Genomic DNA, 7,423 nt, shown 5'->3' with positions numbered 1-7,423 from the left:
TGTTAGGTCTTGATCTGCTAAGTGAAGTTGCTTTTCTTCCCTTTTTCACCATTCAGAAATGATATCAAAATGGGTTTTCTAACCCTAGACCTAACCTTGCCTGTTGCAAGCAGATGTGTGAAGATTGGAGTTTTGCATTTCTCAATTCCTTGGTCTCTAAGGGCTCACTTTTTCCTAGAACTGCAAGCAGCATGTTGCCAGGCTGATCTCACCCCCAGCAGAGATGCCCAGCCCCCCCCCCACCTCTGTCTCTCACAGGTGAATGCACAGCTTTCCTGATATGCCACACTAACCTAATGTCATACTTTGGGGTAGACATGAACTATCTCATCTATTTCCTAAGTGTTAAATTTGAGGTTTGCACTGATGTTAGGGAAACGCCATGGTCTTTCCAAAGAAATGACTGGATTTGAGAAATTTCAGATGTGATGGCATGAGGAGGAGACTGGAGGAAGGGGCTAAGTAACTTCTCCTAGGTCTAGTAGAATTCCTCACTTACTTGAGTCTCTAGGACTCCTAAGTTCCAGAAGTAACCACAGTGCTTATAGAATCACATGTCTGGGCAGTGACTGTGGGTCAGAACAATCTTGAATCATGAAGCTACTAACCAGAGCTGGGTCCTTCTTGAGATTTTATTATCTCAAAGTTGCCCCCAAAGTTAAAGCCACAGCTGCGCCCGCAGGAGCACCGCCACAACCTCAGGACCTTGAGTTTACCAAGTTACCAAATGGTGTGGTGATTGCTTCTTTGGAAAACTACGCTCCTGTATCAAGAATTGGTTTGTTCATTAAAGCAGGCAGTAGATATGAGGACTCCAACAATTTAGGAACCACTTATTTGCTGCGCCTTGCATCCGGTCTGACGACAAAAGGAGCCTCATCTTTCAAGATAACTCGTGGAATTGAAGCAGTTGGTGGCTTATTCAGTGTGACTGCAACAAGGGAAAACATGGCTTACACTGTGGAATGCCTGCGGGGTGATGTTGATATTCTAATGGAGTTCCTGCTCAGTGTCACCACATCACCAGAATTTCGTCACTGGGAAGTAGGTAACATTCAGCCTCAGCTAAAGATTGACAAGGCTGTGGCCTTTCAGAATCCACAGACTCATGTTATTGAAAATTTGCATGCAGCAGCTTACCGGAATGCCTTGGCTAGTCCCTTGTATTGTCCTGACTCTAGGATTGGAAAAGGGACACCAGAGGAGTTACATTGCTTCGTTCAGAACCATTTCACGAGTGCAAGAATGGCTTTGATTGGACTTGGTGTGAGTCATCCTGTTCTAAAGCAAGTCGCTGAACAGTTTCTCAACATGAGAGGTGGACTTGGTTTATCTGGTGCAAAGGCCAAATACCGTGGAGGTGAAATCCGAAAACAGAATGGAGACAGTCTTGTCCATGCCGCTCCTGTAGCAGAAAGTGCTGCCGCAGGAAGTGCAGAGGCAAATGCATTTAATGTTCTTCAGCATGTCCTCGGTGCTGGGCCACATATCAAGAGGGGTAGCAACACCACCAGCCATCTGCACCAGGCTGTTGCCAAGGCAACTCACCAGCCATTCGATGTTTCTGCATTTAATGCCAGTTTCTCAGATTCTGGACTCTTTGGGATTTATACTATCTCCCAGGCCGCAGCTGCAGGAGATGTTATCAACGCTGCCTATAATCAAGTAAAAACAATCGCTCAAGGAAACCTGTCCAACACAGATGTCCAGACTGCCAAGAACAAGCTGAAAGCTGGATACCTGATGTCAGTGGAGTCTTCTGAGGGTCTCCTGGAAGAAGTCGGGTCCCAGGCCCTAATTGCTGGTTCTTACATGCCACCATCCACAGTCCTTCAGCAGATTGATTCAGTGGCTAACGCTGATATCATAAATGCCACAAAGAAATTAGTCTCTGGCAAAAAGTCGATGGCAGCAAGTGGAAATTTGAGACATACTCCTTTTGCTGATGAGTTGTAATACTGAAGCACACATTACAGGAGAGAGCTGAACATTCTCAGCCCAGAGCAGCAAATACATGAAAGTCAGAAGTCTCTAATATAACATTTGTCTTTTTTCCAGTGAAGTAAAATAAGGCATAAATGCAGGCAATTATTGCCAGCATTATTTATGACCTAAAGTCAATAAAACATTCTACTTAAGTGTTAAAAAAAAAAAAAAAAAGAATCACATATCTATGGCTCCTTGGCTCTGTCCTCTTCTCTCTGAAAACTGACCAATCCTAGCCAATGAACAGGGCACAGGTACCCTGAATGAATCTCCCAGATCTACTCTCCAAGTCTCTTCATTCCAAGGCTTAAGAGAAAATCTGGTTGGTTTTGGGGAAAGTTTATGAATGGACCCCTTGTGGGTTAGGTGTCCACACTGGAACAGTAGGCTATGGCCAGTGCATATGAAGTCATGTGGCACCTTTTAGGCGGAAGACAAAGTTGTCATGGGAGTATCCTGACATACTAGTGATGCTGTCTCCTAATGGTAGACATAGGTGGCTTTCTGTCTTTTCTATAAGAAGTACATATTTTTGTGTAAGGATAAACATGAAGATGATGGATATTAGAAACAGTGACCAAACCAGACAGCGGTTGTGGAAAATCTAAGAACTAAATCAGGAACAGGAAGGACTAATTAGTAAGTTTATCACATGCCATAATGTTTATTGAGCATCTGCTATATGCTAGGCATTGTTCTAAGGACTGGGAATGCAGCAGCGAATAAAACAGACAAAAATCCCTGCCCTTGTGGAGTTCATATTACCAGGGAGTAAAACAAAAAGTAAAGAAAATAATAAATACATGCTATGTCAGATAATGATAAATACCGTGAATAATAATAAAGAAAAGGTGATAGGAAATGCTAGGAGTATCACATTTCAAACTTGAGATGGCAAGGTTTTTTCTCCCCTCCCTCCTTTCCTCCCTCCCTCCCTCCCTCCCTCCCTTCCTTCCTTCTTCTGTTGGAAAGAGTGAATTCCTTTTCAGAGGTTCTGCTTGTCCTCTATTTTCAAAGCCTAACTTCCTTGTCTCCTTGTCCCTGGTTACGGTAAACAACCCTCCAGCCATTCCCAATCTGTAACTCACATCTGTTCCTTATTTGGCGCCCTGAGTTCGAAACTGCTCTGTCCGCCCGTAGCCAGTTGGGATCAGCTTAGCTTGTGTGGTCCAACGCCAGCCAATGGGGACTGGACACGGTAGCAGGGACTGGCAGCATTAGGGATAAAAACCCCTTCCCTCCTTTGTTCAGTATACTCTCACAGTGACCAGAAGAACGAGCAGCACCCTTCTGCAGAGGTAAACTTGCCTTGCTGAGAAATTCTTTGAGCGCTCATTTTCTTTGTGACGCCAAGCTCTTATTTCCAACACTTCTTTTCTTTCTTCCTTCCTGTGTGCCTGCCATTTTTCTGTCAAATAACTTGTTGAATGCTGTCTGAGCTTTCTTTTTAATTTTAATAAAATATCATATGATTAGATCCCTTCCTCATCTTTTCTCCTTTTCTCAATTAATTTTCACTACCTCCATCTTCTCAGTTCTCTGCAGCAAAATCCACTAGTAGTTCCTTTTGTGGGCTTAGGCCATGACATGTTTTTCCCTATTGGATACTCTTTGCTAACATTTTAGGATACCTGATTCCAGAGAAGTTCAAAGATAACACAAGGTAGAATTCAGTTATTCCCTAGTTCCTTGTAATTGAATAGAGTAATTTTATCAACTTATGTTAATATTACACACTTTTAATCCCTGAATATTAGAACTGGGTCTGTCTCACTGATGGAAACATTTCATATTTTGTGCTATTCACAACAGCATATTTCAGTGCTATTGCTTTTCCCATTTTTCCTATTCTAAATTACCTCAGAAATCTGTATTTATTCCTGTGCCTTTGTAGTGACCATGAACCGTTAATCCCTAAACCAATGGTTTTTGCCTGGGACATTTTTGTTCCCAGGTGGCAATGTCTGGAGGCATTTTTTTTTTTTTTTGAGACAGGGTCTCTCTGTCACCCAGGCTGGAGTGCAGTGGCACGATCTTGGCTCACTGCAGCTTCCACTTCTGGGTCCAAGTGATCCTCCCACCTCAACCTCCTGAATAGCTGGGATTACAGGTGTGAGCCATTGCAACCAACTAATTTTTTTTTTTTTAGATAGAGCCTTGCTTTGTTGCCCAGGCTGGAGTGCAATGGCGTGATCTCGGCTCACTGCAACCTCTGCCTACTGGGTTCAAGTGATTGTCCTGCCTCAGCCTCCCAAGTATCTGGGACTACAGATGCCTGGCTAATTTTTGTATTTTTAGTAGAGACGGGGTTTCCCTATGTTGGCCAGGATGGTCTTGAACTCCTGACCTCATGATCCACCCACCTCAGCCTCCCAAAGTGCTGAGATTACAGGCTTGAGCCAACATGCCCAGGCTTTTTTGTGTTTTTAGTAGAGATGGGGTTTTGCCATGTTGGCCAGGCTGGCCTGGAACTTCTGGCCTCAAGTGATCCACCCACCTCAGCCTCCCAAAGTGCCAGGGTTACAGGTGTGAGGCATCGTGCCCACCCTCTGGAGGCATTTTTGATTGTCATGACTGGTGGGGAAGTGTCACTGGCACCTACCGAATACAGGCCAAGCTGCTTCTAAACACCCTACAATACAAAGAATGACCCCTTACAAATAAGAAATTATCCAGCCCAAAATATCAATAGTGTGGAGTTTCAGACATAATGATTAGATGGAGGCCAGAAATATTTAATGTGTCATTTCTGTCATTCTCACCTTCATGAGTTTCATAATTCAGGGAGGCATGATTTACAAACACATATGACATCATTTGTGAAACAGCACACCACGTGGAGGGGTAAGTCATGTTGTACAGACCTGAATAAGTTGAATTTTAAAAGATGGATTTATTTGAAAGCCTGAATAAGAAATTGGTTTTGAAGGAAGCAGAAGCCAGACTGGCTCCTCAGAAGAATCCAAAAGAGACTGGGTGCGGTGGCTCACGTCTGTAATCCCAGCACTTTGGGAGACCGAGGTGGGTGTATCACTATATTGATACGCCCTGACCGAGGGGTCAGGAGTTCGAGACCAGCCTGCAATATAGTAAACACCATCTCTCCTAAAAGTACAAAAATTAGCTGGGTGTGATGGTGGGCACCTGTAGTCCCAGTTACTCAGGAGGCCGAGGTGGAAGAATCACTGGAACCTGGGAGGCAGAGGTTACAGTGAGCTGAGATCGCGCCACTGCACTCCAGCCTGGGTGACGAGTGAGACTCTGTCTAAAAAAAAAAAGAAAAAAAGAAAAAATGCCAAAGAATGGAAGAGGCAGGAAAGAAAAAAAGCAGCCTTCAAGTTGAAAGGGAGGAAAAAGGGTCAGTAGCAGAGCCAGAATTCAAACCTGCAGCACCTAGAATACATGGCTTATTTATTCTTTCTGCAACCGTCATGGACCAGAGAGCAACAGCAACATGAGTAGGAATTTGGCACAAGGATTTGTCAGCTGCCCAGGAATTATGTGTTGCGCTGCATACACACATTTTGTAACCATGTGACTATCCCTACATTTTCCCTTTTCAAATAGAATCACAAACTTCAAAGCCAGCAGATGGAGTGGATGTACACTACTCTGTTTACATTGTATGGAGGAGACTTTTGCGCTGATTCAGCAGAAAAGTCCTCTTTCTTGCCCTTCCTTCCCTCCTTCCCTCCCTCCCTCTCCCCCTCCCTCCCTCCCTCCCCTTCTCTCCTCTCTCCTCTCTCCTCTCCCCTCTCTCTCCTCTCTGTCCTCTCTCTTTCTCTCTGTCTTTCTGTCTTTCATTTTTTTGAGACAGAGTATCACTGCCTCCCAGGCTGGAGTGCAGTCTTGCAATCATAGCTCACTACAGCCTCGAATTCCTGGGCTCAAGCAATCGTTCTGCCTTTGCCTCCTGTGTAGAGGGGACTGCAGGAATGCATCACCATGCCTAGCTAATTGAGTAAATTTTTTGTAGATATGGAGTCTCACTATGTTGTCCAGGGTGACTCAAACTCCTGGCCTCAAGCAATCCTCCCACCTCAGCCTCCCAAAGTTCTGGGATTACAGGCATGAGCCATCGTGCCTGGCTTGAAATTTCTTCTAATAAATGATGATGACCCTTGCCTATTTAACATTGACAGTCATTAGCATTTAAAATCTTTTTTGGGGCTATTGTCTCATAAAAGTCATCCACACATTTATTAGTGTACTGAAAAATATACCTCAAAACCAGTAACTTTGTAAAAGTAATTAGAAATGGTAACACGAAACAATGAGTCCAAACGACCAATGGTTTTGTTTCTGGACATTTGTACTGGGACATGTTCAAGAGGACACTAAGAAAACAGAACGTTCCTTAACTCATGTGTACATGGAGGTTCGAAAAGTCTCAGGCAGGCTGGGTGCGGTGGCCCACATCTGTAATCCCAGCACTTTGGGAGGCCAAGGCAGGTGGATCACCTGAGGTCAGGAGTTTGAGACCAGCCTGGCCAACGTGGTGAAACCCCGTCTCTACTAAAAATACAAAAAATTAGCCGAGTGTAGTGGGCAGTGCTTGTAATCCCACATACTTGGAGGCTGAGGCAGGAGAATCTCTTGAACCAGGAGGCGGAGGTTGTGGTGAGCTGAGATTGCACCACTGCACTCCAGCTTGGATAACAAGAGCAAAACTCTGTCTCAAGAAATAAAAAATCTCAGGCAAAGAAAATGGGGAAAATGTCAATGTCTTGGACAAAAGAGCCTGTGCAGGGACAGTGCACCCCTAAGCTGGGATGATAATGTGTTTTTGTATTGTGAAATGCAGCACCCTCTTTAATATTGATCCATATGGAAGTTGTTGAATTACGTGAATGTGGAGTGATGATGTAAGGTCTTTGGGAGCATAAAATACAGCAGAGAGGCCATAAAGGGAACTGTGAGCTGAATCCAGATGCCAGTTAGAGTTTCTGGCAAGGTGGTAATAGCTGCAGGAAGAAATCCACCTCTCCCACCGGCCATCTTTAAAATGTAGCCTTTGGGCAGGCGCGGGGGCTCACGCCTGTAATCCCAGCACTTTGGGAGGCTGAGGCAGGCAGATCACGAGGTCAGGAGTTGGAGACCAGCCTGGCCAACATCATGAAACCCTGTCTCTACTAAAAATACAAAAAAATAGCCAGCGTGGTGATGGGCACCTGTAATCACAGCTACTTGGGAGGCTGAGACAGGAGGATCACTTGGGAGGGAAGGAGGAAGGGAGGAGGAGGAAGAGAGGGAAGGAAGGAAAGAAGGATGAAAGGAGGGAGGGAGGGAAGGAAGGAAAAAAGGAAGGAGAGAAGGAAGGAAAGAAACAAAGTGGAGGTTGCAGTAAGCCAAGATAGCACCACTGCACTCCAGCCCAGGCAACAGTGCGAGACTCCTTCTCGAGAAAAAAATAAAAATAAAAACAAAAAATAAAATG

The 7,423-nt window shown here is 44.6% G+C and overlaps 1 pseudogene across 1 annotated transcript; it reads left to right on the top strand.

The window, feature by feature from the left end:
* The first annotated feature begins 545 nt into the window (after positions 1–545).
* Positions 546–2,063, top strand: LOC116532678 (annotated as a pseudogene). The gene has a single exon (XR_004260933.1). The product of XR_004260933.1 is annotated as a cytochrome b-c1 complex subunit 2, mitochondrial pseudogene (transcript).
* Positions 2,064–7,423: the final 5,360 nt, after the last annotated feature.

Source organism: Sapajus apella, unplaced genomic scaffold (genome assembly GCF_009761245.1).
Source record: "Sapajus apella isolate SASKATOON/1434 unplaced genomic scaffold, GSC_monkey_1.0 scaffold77, whole genome shotgun sequence".
Taxonomy (NCBI): domain Eukaryota; kingdom Metazoa; phylum Chordata; class Mammalia; order Primates; family Cebidae; genus Sapajus; species Sapajus apella.
The sequence above is the reverse complement of the archived record's forward strand: the minus strand, read 5'-3'. Positions and strand labels throughout refer to the sequence as shown.